We start from the raw sequence: 15,679 nt of genomic DNA, 5'->3' as shown, positions 1-15,679 counted from the left end.
GAGACGAGACACTTCACGAAACGTTTCGTCTCGACTCAGAGAGTCCTGTCTCGTCTCGTTGCAACACTAAGGAAGTCTTACGCATTCTCTTTCCAAGAAAATGAGCTAGAAACCTGAAAAGCACATTCAGTCAATTGTTATCAAAGAATATACTATGGGCATAGCCACTGATTTGTAGAAGGTGACAGAGGCGAAATTTGTTCTTATGGAACTCTTGGCGAGTAGAAGCAGTGGGGCTCTATTATTTGGATTGGAAACATTGGCTCAAAAATATTTTACATTTTACATACACACACACACACACACACACACATGCTTATATATATATATATATATATATATATATATATATATATATATATATATATAAGCATGTGTGTTACACATACTTTAATTAATGCGTAGACCTACGGACAAGGTCCGGCTCGCCTCCCTAAAAACCGCCTCTGGGAGTTTCGTAATGTTTATCTTCCGTATACGAGTAATTGAAAATTTTTAGTGTCTCAACAATGAGAGCTGTATACAGGTGATCCAGCTTTTCTGGCGGAACTTCCCTAGTTGCGGCCCAAAATTTCACACTATATCCTCTTTCGGACCCGTCCCCCACGATAATTTTATGAATGTTTATCTGTTATCTACTCCCTGGGCTTGCAACCGTCAGAATGAATATCCTGGCTGCTTTCCCAGCTACTCATTGAGCATTCAATACGTATATCCAACAACAATCAAACCTCACACAAACTACTCTACCCATCAAATATTTTAACATGGACATTTTTTTTTACGCAACGTACTTCGTTTGTTTAAAATGGAATAGACCTAAATACAACATCGTTGTTTTTCTTAAATGTTCTTTTGGAGATTCGATAGCAAGATAGCTTACATCAAAAAAATGAGAGAATTAGTGCTCTGACAATCTGGTAGAAATACAACATGCCATATACACATTACTGTTATTACATTGCTATTTATTCAATGATCATTTTGCTTAGAGCTTTCTTACTCTCCAGGGTACTCTTCAAGGATATACAATTACTCTTCACTTATGTCGCGAAAAAATACTCAGCTTGCAAATTTATTTCGAAAACTTCTCATTCCCTAATAAATGTTTATTCTCTCAATTTGTACGTGCGTGAGCTTTCCTAAAAGCCATCAAACTTACACTGAATCTCAACAGAGTTCAAATGTGCTGTCTCTGCTGTGAAACACAGGTCAGTTATATGAGAGGGGCTTTTAGAGCGCAGTTCTAGGAACGCTGTAGGGGACCATCCAGCCCCGCCTAAGACAAAAGAAAATTTGGAGGTACACAACTATTTCATACTGTTTACAAAGCAGGCGCAATAACGTTCTGAATGCAAGATGTTTTTTTTTCTTTTTCATTATTCCATTTTCCGAACATTAACATTTACGAATGACCTGTTAGCCCCTCCACCACCGCTTCCATGAAAGCAAATTCAATAGGAATTCGGCCAGATCGTTTGATCACGAATAATTATCGTTTGATCCCAATCCATACTAACGTATTACACATGATTTGGCTGGCGGCTTGTTAGCCAATGATAATCGACATGTACCATTCCATAGATATTTCAATCGTAAATAGGTAAGCAAAGTTTGGTTAGTTTCTGATAGCAAGTGTGAAAAATAAAGTTTACTGTTTATTTAAAATTGGTAGCCTCCAACAATGAAACTAGTAATAATATGTGAAATCGATATGTACCATTCAGCAGATATTTCAAACGTAAATAGTTGTTGGGAGACCCGGGTTCGATTCCCGGGAGCTCATGTGGTTCGGATTCCACGTTAATCAGTAGGTCCACGTCTCATATAGCCTCGCTGCTGAAAGGGACGCTAAACTAAAATCAACTCAACTCAACGTAAATAGTTGTGCCAAGTTTCTGGCACCAAGTATGGAATATAAAGTATTTTTTTATTTAACAATTGTAGCCAACAACAATTAAACTCACAACAATATGTGAAATCGACAGGTACTATTCCCTAGATATTTCAATTCCAAATAGGTGTCCCACGTTTGGTCAGTTTCTGATAACAAGTATGGAAAATAAAGTTGATTGTTTATTTAAAAATGGAAGCCTGAAACAATGACACTAATAACAACAAGTTAAATCGACATGTACAATTCCACAGATATCTCAATCGTAAATAAGTGTGCCAAGTTTGGTTAGTTTGTGGAACAAAGTGTAGCAGACAAAGTTGATTGTTTACTTAACAATGGTGGCCTTCAACAATGAAACTAACAATATGTGAAATCGACACGCACCATTTCCTAGATATCTCTGTGGTGATCCGATGGGTGTCCCATGTTTGGTCAGTTTGTTGTAGAAAGTGTGGAAGATAAAGTTGATTGTTTATTTAACAATTTAGAAATTCAACAATTGTTTATTTAAAATGGTAGCCTTCAACAATGAAACTAAAAATAATATCTGAAATCGACACGTAGAATTCCCTAGATATTTCAACCTTAAATGGGTGTGCAAAGTTTGGTCAATTTTTGGTAGAACGTATGGCACATAAAGTTGATTCCTTATTTAACAATGGTGGCCCCTAACAATAAAACTAACATCAATATGTGAAATCGACACATACCATTCTATAGATATCTCAATCTTAAATGAATGTGCAAAGTTTGCTGCTTTGTGGTAAAAAGTATGGCAGATAAAGTTGATTGTTTATTCAACAATGGTGGCTTCAACAATATGTGAAATCGAAACATACCTTTTCATAGATATTTCAGTTTTAAATTGTTGTGCAAAGTTTGGTCACTTTCTGGTAGAAAGTATAGCAGATAAAGTTGGTTGTTTATTTAATAATGGTGGCCTCTAACAATGAAACTAACAACAATATGTGAAATCGTCACACACCATTCCATAGATATCTCAATCGTAACTGAGTGTGCAAAGTTAGGTTAGTTTGGTAGAAAGTGTGGCAGAAAAAGCTGATTGTTTATTCAACAATGTTGGCCTTCAACAATGAAACTCACAACAATATGTGAAATCGAAACGTACCTTCCCTAGATATTTCAGTCCTATATGGCGTATTGGAAAGTTTGATCAGTTTTTGGTAGAACGTATGGCAGATAAAGTTGATCGTTTATTTAACAATGGTGTCCTCTAAGAATGAAACTAACAATAATATGTGAAATCGGCACATACCGTTGAATAGATATCTCAATCGTGAATGAGTGTGCAACGTTCGGTTAACATGTGGTAGAAAGTGTGGTAGATAAGGTTTATTGTTTATTTAACAATGGTGGCCTTCAACAATGAAACAACAATATGTGAAACTGACACGTACCATTAAATAGATATCTCAATCGTAAATGAGTGTGCCAAATTTGGTTAGTTTGTGGTAGAAATTATGGCAGATAAAGTTGATTCTTTAACAATGGAGAAATCCAACGATTATTTATTTAACAATGGTTGCCTTCAACAGTTAAACTAACAGCAATATAAGAAATCGACACATATATTTTCCTAGATATTTCAATCTTTAATGGGTGTGCAAAGTTTGGTCAGTTTTTGGTAGAAAGAATGGCAAATAAAGTTTTTTGTTCATTTAACAATGGTGGCCCCTAACAATGAAACTACCAACAATATGTGAAATTGACACGTACCATTCCCTAGATTTTGCCATAGTCAGTCCATTATGCAGACTACATTCGTTTTTGCTTAATTTTTGAATTATTCATTTTATTTTTGATTGTTTTAATTTTGTTAGTTGTATATGTTAACATTGGTGACGGTGGCTCAATCTACCGTGTTAGATACAAACTATTTGGATGTTATAAATAACATTAAATATTGATGACAGACACCATTGAATCCCTTAATGTTATTCTCAAACATACAGCAATAATTCAGCCCAGGCCAGTAGACAGCCCAAATATGTAGGGTTGGCCGGTAGAAGTTACTGGGGCCAGATGCATCCATATTATAGTTTATTTGCAATCCTACTGTGTAAATTTTAGGGGACCAGCAAAAATTTAGGAGGGACTGACCCCCCTAGATTCCCGTGGATACGGACCTGCTTCGACCTAGAACACTCTATAAAAACTCCAATCCGCATTACAGAGAAATTTGAATCTTGCATAGATGAAATTATAATAGATAATGAAAATGCTTCATTTAAAAGAAATAATCTTAACACATCACTCTCCGACCGTAATAGAGTTCAAATAAAAATAACACTTACACCCCAAAACCGGAAAATTGGCAGAAGAATGTAAGTGGACAAAAAAACCTTCACGTAACTAACGTGTAGTATTTTCAATATCTACTTAGCAAGGAAGACTGGACCGACACATTACTAGAAAATGACGTAAACAACAAATATAGACAGTTCATTGATACCGTTAGGCACTATTTGAAAATAGTTTTTGCATTTAAAAAGATAAAGGTATATTCTAACAAAGCAATATGTAACTAAATAAAACGAGGCATAATTAATTCCTTCATGAAGAAGAAACAATTACATACAATTGTGAATAAAACGAATAACAAGAACATAAAGGAATATCTTAATAAATATAGAAGTATTCTTAAAGGAGTAATTAAAGAAGCAAAGAAAATGCAGATATAAAAACTTAATAATGTCGGTTAACACAAAATTCTATGGAAAAAATAAACGAACAATCAACCACCCCAAAACTGCAGTAAATGGTAATCAAAAATAACCCACAGTGGCCAGAGAAATAGCAAATAAAGACCATATTGCAAACATACTCACATAATACTGTGCCTGAAGGGACTAATATAAAATTATGTAGCAACTCTAAATTTGTACAATTAATATCTACCATAGAGCTAGAAATAAGATCGATTATTAAAAAATGTAGACGAAAAATTCGTCTGGGCCTGACGATATTCCTTATTATTTGCATAAAATATGTCTCGAATATTTTCTTATACCGTTGGCTAATAAATGCATTTCCTTTCTTGAAAAGGAAACATTTCCAGAAGATCCTAAATTTCCAAAATAAGTCATATGCACGAAAGGTATCAAATATTTATCCGGAAAATCACCTTCCTCTTTTTATCTATCTGTTTTCTCCAAAATCTTAGAAAAAGTGATGAATAAGAATAAGTATCGTTTTAGGAAAAGGATAATATTTTCACAAAGAGTTAATTCGGTTTTAGGGGTAGAGATCAATTAACAATGCTGTAGTTGCTTTTCTGTAACATATATAAAGCAAGAAAGAGCAGAAACGAAATATATGGATTTTTTCTGAATCTCACGAAAGCCTCTGACCTCGTAAAATACAAAATCCTCATGAACAAATTACATAGTCATGGTATTACATGACACGCTAATTTGTAGATACAATTCTATTTAACTACTCACACGCAATATGTGCAAATAGGACCAACCAAGTCAGAGGTAAGGCACATTAGTTTACGGTGTTCCACATGGATCAATATTATGTTCTATACATTTCCTTATATATATTAATGATCTTCCCCATTATATAATTCCCAACAAAAGCATCCTTTTTGCTGATGAAACAAACATTTTAGTTGAAATCCTAAACAAGCCTTGCTCCGCAGAACACATATTTAAGAACACGACAAATAAACTTAGAGAATGGGTAAATGCAAACGAACTCAAATACAGCGAAAGCAACACCTATGAATTTCAATGAAGGGAAACTAAAGTCTTTATATGTATATCAAATACGTATAGACGTTGAGCTCACGCAGGTATCTGACATTCATAAATATTTAGGATTATAAATAGACTCTAAGTAGAACTGGGATGAACATATGAATGATTTTTGTTGAGAGAAATGAGCCCAAGAGACTATCTTATACGTAAAGTTAGTAAGGTTCTAACTACAGAAACCATGAAACAAACTTATTTCAGATTGATCCAGTCCACTTTATCGCATGAAATTCTTTTCTGGGGTAATACCTGGCATGCAATCAAAATATTTCATGCAATCAAAATACCTGGCATGCAAATAAAATCAGAAAAAAGTCTTACGAGTAATCCTATCAGCTCCTTTTCATACACCAAGTAGACCACTGTTTCAGAAACTTAAAATAATACCATTGCCGTGTGTATACATTCTCTGTAATATAAATATTAAGATTTATTTGAATGTTGAAATATATAAAATAAGGTACAATTTATATGTACCAAACTAGAAATGTGTATATATATATATATATATATATATATATATATATATATATATATATATATATATATATATATATATATATATATAGGGCCTATTTCTGGTTTGGTTTCATTGTTACGTATATCAGTGGCATAACTAAAGTTTTGGGGGCCTCGCGGCAGACAGCGTGGAGTGGAGCCCTTTTCTATACTCCACTACACGATTTGGGGCCCCTTGATAGCTTGAGGTCCCCCGCAATCCAGGGTCAGCGGGGCCCTTATTTATGCCCCTGACGTATATATTTTGTATTATTATAATATTGTATCTTTATTATTACATATACATGTATTATTACGTGTTATTATATGTTATATTATATTAATTTAATAATATTTGTATTATTAATTGTGAGAATGTATCTCTTCACAAAGAAATGAACGCAAAAGTTCTTAAGAGTCCCTATCACTGCGAAATTAAAATACCGCTAATTTTACAGAAATTATGTGATATCTTCAAATAGATAAAAGATAATCGAAAAGTGGATCAAGACCTCCCTAGACGATGTTATTTAACATGAGGTAGCGTTATCACGAGTCACCTAGTAGCTTTGCGTTTGCAGTTATTTAGAAACGCGAAAATAAATGCCGATTTTCTAAATGGCTGGAAATCGAAAGCAGATAAGCGAGTCTTGATAACGGTATCTCACGCAAAATAATATTGTCTAGGGTGGTCTTGTTCCACTTTTCGATTATCTTTTTTCTATTTGAACATATCACATAATTACTGTAAAATTAGCGGTATTTTAATTTCGCAGTGATGAGGCCTCTTAAGGCGGAAAATGAAATAAATAAATAAAATTATCCTCATGTTACGCAGAAGTATAAATACCCTTTCTGTTCCCAACAAAATATATTCTGAAATTTTTTATAGTACCATTTAGAAACAAGCTTCTATTTGCCGAAAGTGTAAAGAATTTGTAATGGGCATAATTTCCGGACATGCTCTCAATGTAAGATCTTAAACTTTGAAACATCAGATTAGCATATATCCTATAATAATAGCAGGAACTCGATTTGGAAGAAGCGCGGAAAATATCTTTAGGCATCATTACTATACCCCCTTGCACTTAAAATATTAAGCATGTAGCACAACACATTTCGTTGATAGGCATTTCTGTACACATTATAACACACTTCAAAGAACTAAAGTGTCTGTGCTTTTGCAGCCACGAGACAACTACAATCTAAACTTTTCTATTATTTAAACAGCAATAAAAGTTAAATCAAAAACTCGAATATAGCTCAAATTAACAATTAGTGTGAAAATTTATTTTGAATTCAAATAAACCTATATTAATTATGTTAGTTAAAGTAGCCTATTGAATGTATTCTTCTTATTCATTGTTTTCGTGTCATCAGGGCCATAGCTTGGGCCGGCAACTGCCCTCCTACGATACGAACAAGAAATTATAAATGAAGCACCAAACAAGTTCACTATATTACATAACAAAATAGCACACAAACGGTAAATAAAACAAAAAAGTCGTGGGCCGATTTTAGTAAAAAATATCTACTTTTAGAGGCCTTAGAAATAATATTTACAGGTGTGGCTTTGAGATTTCTCAATATTGTAACCCTAATTACTTTGTAATGTGTAAAACGGGTCTATCGGGGGATTGTGGGAGGTCCCACAAAGAATAAGAACAACATGAAAACAAGGGGCCTATTTTTGTATTTTTGGGGAGGGCCGAAAACAACTTTTTCTAGGGGACCAAATATTAATGCAGGCCCCCAGAAAAGTATATTATACCGAGCTGCGTATTATTCAAATTTAAAGATAAGATATACAAGTCGACTAAATATAGTGTGACATCATGAAAATAAGGCATATCGAAACATACAGTAACAGAGTAGCAGATCCTCAATGCTATAGCTATGAAACATATGTTTCTTGTATTTGTCTAAAATTGAATACTATAAGGACAAAGAAACTACTACTATACTATAACCATTGTAACACGGTGATTGCATTTGGATTACGACCTGGAAATGGGGAAATAATTGAAAGAATATGTTAGAAGAAAAACAGCAATGACATTATAGATTCTCCTTGTTTTTACAGGGATCGTTCTTATTTTATTCTTGATTAACTGATCGAAACGGTAACGTAAGAGCTATCCCGGCCGAATGTCCAAATACGAGAGTGCAGGATGCTTGTGGTAATTATCGGGGCTCATATTAACTGTTAAATCTACAGTGTGAACTATAGCATTTTCCTGTTTGGAGTTGGTTTCTCTCGTTCGTTTAAATTGTAATGTGATAGGCCGTGAAAACTTTTTTAAAAAAGAAAATTTTATATAGATAGATAGATAGATAGATAGATAGATAGATAAATAGATAGATAAATAGATAGATAGATAGATAGATAGATAGATAGATAGATAGATAGATAGATAGATAGATAGATAGATAGATAGATAGATAGATAGATAGATAGATAGATAGATATAGATATAGACATATAGATATAGATTCCCCCTGTAATTTTTTTACTGTTACCGATGGTAACAGCGCTGATACGCACCAAAGGCCTCAGTATGGAACATATGATTGCCTAAAATATTATCTTTTTCGCGTTGTAGAGTCCCTTAGTGTCTAGACGTTTAGCGTATGCGCCTTTTGAGTGGAACACTTGGGTTCGATTCACAACGGGAGATAATGTATTCGGATTACACGTTAATAAGTAGGTGCACGTCTCATGTAGTCTCGTTGCTGAGTGGGACGTTAAACTCAAAATCAACTCAACTCGTTTTTTTTTTTTTTTTTTTTTTTTTTTTTTTTTTTTTTTTTTTGAATGTGTTGCCTTTTCCAATTTTACAGCGAGTGAGACAGAATAAGTCTCTCGGACAATGTTTCTGAACTTTTGTGAGACTGCGGCGCAGCAACGTCTCCAAAATAATTCCTGCTGCCCTCCACAAAAATTACATTTATTAGTTTTCATTAATTTGCCATATTTAGCAACTAAGGTAAAATATAATGCTGCATACATGAATACTCATTAGCAGTAATTGCTAATCTCAGTTTACTGCACAATTAAAATGACAAAACATTTATGCAACATATACTTTTGTTTTGATTCCTTGAAAAGTTTCGTTCATCTGCACTGTAATGGATGGTAGATTTAATACAATGAAAATGAATTGTAATAAACTAATGAAAGTAAGAATGAAATTACTTCTGGCTCATCATCTCCACTGTTTGTAAGAAGCTGGAGTAAAGACGTCCAAAGGCAGGTTCGCACCACCATTCAACACACACGAACAATCCACACTCAGTAACTTTTAAGCATTGTTGCACAATCCACTGTTAAGTACCACCTGTCCAATTTTGAATTGAAAACTAATGATTTTTAAATTTTTAGTTTCAGTCACTAAACTCAAATAATACCCATACGTGATAAGTGTTAACTAAAACAATATATCGTTTATGTATACAATTGAAACTAAAGGAAAGGAGGTTAATGGATTTGCAATGACTTTAAGTTAATGGGACCTCTGCTGTTGCTTGTTTTTGCCAATTGATTGTCTCTTGGATGAAGTGAAGTAACAGCCAAACATGAACAGTGAGAAAGTTGCAGTCGATTCCTTTGCTTTGTTTTGAGAAGAGTAATTACCGAAAATGCTGTTCCACAAAGATATGTAGACGAGAAACAAAGAAGAAATTACATTGTTCTTTCATACATTTCTGTGTATTCTCTCCTCATTATTATCCAGAATTTGTAAGAACTCGTAGATTTGTGAAGACATTCAAGCTTTCTGTCTGATGATAATACGTACTCTTTCTTTGTGTGAAAGGGATGAATATGTATGTTGAACAAAATAATTTATAATCCACATATTGCTCTCCCGAGGATCTTTATCTTTAGGATAATACTTTCCAAATGATGAAGAGAGCATCTTAAGATTACTGATTATTAGTTTTGACATGTCAACAACAGCGGCGTCAGCAATAAAACGGGAGAACGATTCAAACATTTCAAAATTTCATTCAGAAACCATATTGAGCCAAGGTTCAATTTTCTTTTTGAACGCTTCAATTTTCTTGCAGGCACTGAATATTGTTGTTTGTGAACCTTGAAGACTCAAATTCAGTTCATTAATTGTGGAAAATATGTCAGTTAAATAAACAAGCTTGGTTACCCATTCGTTGTCCTAAAGATATTGACTATAAGTGTTTTCCTTATCGATAAGAAATAACTTCATTTCTCAATTGGTACAACCTTTTGAGAATCCTCACCCTTGTTAACCATCAAACTTCTGTATGGAATAGAAGATGGTGATTAGATCCCAGTTCCTCGCACAATAGTTTCAACAACCGTATGTTCAAAAAGCTGTTTTTAATAAAAATTAATTCGGTTCACAGCTTGTGAAAGAACTTCATTCAGTTCAGGTGTCATTTTCTTCAAGGTTAAATGTTCTCTATGTATGAAACATTGGGTTAGTATGATGTCGTAAATTGCTACTTCGTTTATTCTGGATGTCACCTCTGAATGTTTTCCGGTCAGAGAAGCAGGACCATCGGTACACACTCCAACACAATTTTCTAACTCCAACCCTTTCATAAGAATAAACGCATAAAATGTGTTGAAAATTTCCGAGATAGTCTGACCTGGTAACTCACATACATTGAGTAAGTCCTCCTTGATGTCGTCAACGGTATAATCAATGTATCCTACATAAGAAAGTAATATACTGTTCTGGAGGTCTGTTAATTCGTCAAGTTGTATGGCAAAAAATTTGGATTTTTAAAATATTTTTAATTAATTGGGCTTTTGTGTCCTATGCCATATCGCAAATTCGTCTTTCAATCGTATCATTTGATAGGGGTATTTCCTTAATGTTGCTAGCTGAAGACTGTCCTAAACCTTCATTACATGCTGCTATTAAAGAAGGTTTAACGATTTCTTCTCCAATAGAATAGGGCTTCTTGCACTTAGCAATCTGCAGAGCAACTAAATAAGGTGCTTTTAAAAGTGCGGTACCTCTAGTTCAAGCTTGATTGATCGCCATTTTTTTAGTTTTCAGACAATCTTTCTTACCCATAAATAACTCAACCGGTTGGTCTTTTAAGTCCGAATGTTTTGTGTTTAACTGTCTTATAAGAAGAGAAGGCTTCATAGTTTCGTTACCCAGAACAACAGCCCATATAACACACTGAGATCTCAGCAAATTGACTGAGCCGGGAAACTGAGTAAAAACATGCTTCAAATAGCTTTCTTTGTACTTACGACAAGGAGAATGCTTTTTCTTCTCTGTGTTGGATGCACTTACATTCTCCTGTACGTCATCTTCAGTATCACTGTAACTGTTGACCACATTTTTCGAACAATTTTGATCACATGCAGCCACACTAGGAACACTATCAATAGTGCGGATTATTTTTTAAATTTCAAAACAAAACAAAGTTCCTTGTCTCTTACTCATGTTCGATATGGAAAACAGCACAGAAGTTTCACTTTTAAACAATAACCACACAGCATCCATGCACTAAACACACTTTTTCGTCATAAAATTTGCATTTAAAAGAAACCAGGATTTTTTCGGAACTAGTACTTACTGCAAACGAAACTTCTTAACCCAAATGCTGCGCACCCAAAGCAATGACTCGCGAAACGAATGGTCTTTCTCAACACTGATCCTAACAATGAACTGATCTTTTCTGTCATCTCTTTTCCGAAATAAAATACATTAACAAGAAATTTTCTTCTAAAATTTGATGCCGCTGTTTAAAAGACAAAGAAACACAGACGTATTCAAGGCAATTGACATTTTGCGCACACATGTTGAATTGTCTGTGCCCGTTCGGTAGAAATACTATATTTTTATTGTCATTCGAATTCTTCCTCCCATAACACACAAAAGAAATCTTAAGTTCCCAATGTCTGTAATGGCCATTAAGGGCTTTCGAAGATCCTGTGAGATTCGATGTTCCCCATCTTGCTTGAAAGCGATGTTGTCAAGCGTTATCTATTGGTGATGCGATTATTTTTAAACCTTAAAAAAAGAGACGCAGGAAGAAATGGAGAAGACAAAATTATGGAGGAGCAGAACAGCTCGCGGATATGCTAAAAGTTATTTAAGTTCCATCGTTATAGGTAAAACAAAGTCCCAAAAAAACACAGCTTTCTTGTAACTGAGTTTCTTGTAAAGCTCAAAAAGTATACAAAAAGAGCTTTTCAAATATATTTGAGAAAATCCATAGATAAATTCTCATAGTATTGAGTGGATTTCAAACCACGCACCTCCTGATTAACTGTAATAAGGAGGTGCGTGGTTCGAATCCCGCCTAAGACTGTTAGAATTTTTCTAAGCATTTTCTCAAGTTTATTACCTACATAGGTTTCTATGGAAGCAACCAACACAATTGTCTCAGTGTCAGTTAAAAAATAAGATCGTTTTCCGTCAAATTGATCCACCACAAATGTGAAGTGCAGAGACGTAGCTAAAGGAGCATTCCCCTTCCAAAACTTTGTCTTGGTCACCGCAAATATCGTGTGTTTACTATATACCAATTTGCAAAATCACCATATTTGGAGGCCAAACCACTTCCTCTTGCAAATATGTCCCCCTAAGATCCGAACTCTCATCTACGTTCCTAATGAAATGGATACCGTACGAAATATGTTCATAATGTTGCAATGGCAGCAATTCACTAGACATAAACAGCTGTCGAATGATTCAGGAAAAATGTCAGGTGTATTTTTTGCATCATTACGCACTCATGGTTAATCAATGAAGTTAGCTTAAACCACATATGCCGCGGCCCACTTGTTGAGGAACAGTGCTCTAGAAAAACAGGTTTTGAGCTTATTCCTAATAGAGAGTTGCTTATTGGATACAGTGGCGGCGGTTGGACGTTAGAAGTGGGGGGGGGCAAAACATGATCTGAACAGTTGTATATCAGTGTTAGATTTCCTGGTTGTTTCTAACACTGTTTGATGAAAGGTTGTATAACTAATAGGATACTACCTTTTTTCACTTAAAATGCCGTATATCGTATTTCTATTTTATTAAGTAAATTCATAAGAGCAATACAGGTAGGTACTAACCCTTTATACTCTTAAACAACGAAAGTGTAAGAAGAGATTTGAGTTCTTGCTCATGAACATCTTAAAATTCTGTCTGAAAATTGTGTGATCAGATTATTTAATAAATTTGCAAAATAAATAAATAGAAAGGATAATATTAATCACGATAGTAATGAATAATGACGCTTGTTCTGCACAAGTTATATTGAAACTGGGAATTAATGAACAATTTATACTTCACACATGTATTATACTTCACACATGAACATGAATTCCACACATACCATTAAATGAATGTTTTTAGTCTTAGAAAATGAAATATAGTAAGTACTGCAAGCATATGCTATGACATTTAAAGAAATACGTAATTGCAATATTAATTGCTTTGAATTGCAATTAAAACGCAATTCCTGTAGCTTTCTTAACTCCATGGGAAGACAAATAACCAATATGTACTCACGCAACGGCAAATATAATATGGCACCATTTTTTCTATGAAACAGTAATACATACAAAACATTTACCACGGTGTCCACATTCTGGAAAATAAGTGAAAGTCAGGGAAATGTCAGGGAAGTAAAAATGTATCAGGTGAAGTCAGAGAAATGGCAGATTGGTCAGGGAAAGTCAGGAGAAAATCGATTTAGGTCCATTGTTCAATTATTAAATTTATAAAATAGGGTTCATTTCTTTACTGTTACTGGATGCAAAATGTGGCGTTCTCAATGATGATATTGAGGGAGTCAGTGTTCTCTGATATAGTTGTTGAAACTAATTCTCTGCGGAAAACACATCTAACTACATCCTGTCATATTTGCTCAAAAGGGTAGACACTGTTCTAGAAGAATTGCATGGTGCCAAGAGGATATCTGGACAAGTGGCTGAGAACGCGAAGAAATAGTATCTCCAGCTCACAGTGAAAGCTCACAATTGATGAGCTTTCAGATTGAAGAATTTAAGGAACACTCGAATGGATTCATAGCTAATGATAGAGATGATATTGGACTTGATGAGTTTTTTTACTTAGTCTTAGGAAATAGGAAGAACTTCGTTGACTTATGGTCAGTTATGAAATGTGTTTTATCTTCTTTCACAGAAACGCATTTTTTGAAAGTGGTTTGATACTAAATAAAATTCTCATTGTTGAAAACTTACAAGAAGAATCTCTGGTGGCTCAACGGATCATATATGATTCTGTGATAGAACAGGTGGATCATCAGGATTAATAATTATAAGAGGTATGATAAATTGAGTGAGAAGTTCAATGAGACAATATTAGGTGTATTTGGAAAAGAAAAGAGAAATAAATGCTGGAGACGAGAAGAGGAGAGAGAAACGAAAGATTCAGCAACAACTAAAGGAGCTGGAGGAAGAAAAGAAAATTAACCTGCGAAGAGAAGGTTATTCAGATCAATGAGAAGAGAACTATGCAAGAAAATATGAAAACAAGTTTCTAAATTTGTTGCATTTAACAAATGCACCAACAAAAGTATGTGTTACATAATGTGTGTTGTGTGTGTATGTTTTTCTGATAATCAGTAAAATCATGTATGAACTGTTTATTACTATAGACAACATTATAATGCTGTGTAATTGGTATTATAATGCTTTCTTATATCTTAAGTACTCTGTATATTGCACACTTTCGTTTGTAACTTTACATTTTGTGTAATATGTAGGCCTAATCAATAAGGCCCTAATACACATGTTTGTAAATTTACATTACTTTGGAAAGAAAATTGAAAAAGAACGAAACAGAAATGGAATAGAAAGGGTCAACTATGGGGAGTGTGGAGGCTGGGTTTCTTTCTTTTATATATATAGATATATATATATATATATATATATATATATATATATATATATATATATATATATATATATATATATATATATATAAGTTATTCAGGGGTCGGGGAAATCTGGAACTTTCGTCATGGAAAGTCAGGGAAGGTCAGAGATCTTTCCTGCAAATTGTAAATACACCCTGTTTACATTTCCAAATGAAATTATAGGAATAAGGGCGTCACTTAAAAAAGTTGGGGACAACTGCCCCTCTTCCCCCCCTAGTTGCCGCCCATGATTGGAGATCACCAATAATTCTCTAGGTCTCAAAATACAGATATTCTATTATAAATTTTGGGTAATTATGCTCTGTATAGCGTGCAGTGTTACTATACGGATCCATAGTATAAGAAGTAGTAGCAGTAGGAACGGGTTAGAAGCCCAGCAAGGGTTCGTTGGTTATCTTCTCGACATGCAATGGGCAAATTAAAGACTTTCCGAAATGTTTCCGTACATTTTATGATCTGTGATTCCGTAAAGTAAAACTGCACCCTGTATAGTTTTCTAATACCTGAATTTCATTGTTAGTTTAACCATAAAATTATTGGGATATAAAAATTTTCTAAGCTTCGGGAAATTCTAGGTTTTTCTTGAAGTAAACTTGAAACC

The 15,679-nt window shown here is 34.1% G+C and overlaps 1 protein-coding gene across 1 annotated transcript in view; it reads right to left on the bottom strand.

The window, feature by feature from the left end:
- The window catches only part of LOC145684384 (uncharacterized), a 169,963-nt gene that overhangs the window by 38,776 nt on the left and 115,508 nt on the right, over positions 1-15,679 (bottom strand). The gene's annotated exons all lie outside the window — the stretch shown is intronic.

This window comes from Thermobia domestica, chromosome 4 (assembly GCF_964235325.1).
Source record: "Thermobia domestica chromosome 4, izTheDome1.hap1.1, whole genome shotgun sequence".
NCBI lineage: Eukaryota > Metazoa > Arthropoda > Insecta > Zygentoma > Lepismatidae > Thermobia > Thermobia domestica.
The sequence above is the reverse complement of the archived record's forward strand: the minus strand, read 5'-3'. Positions and strand labels throughout refer to the sequence as shown.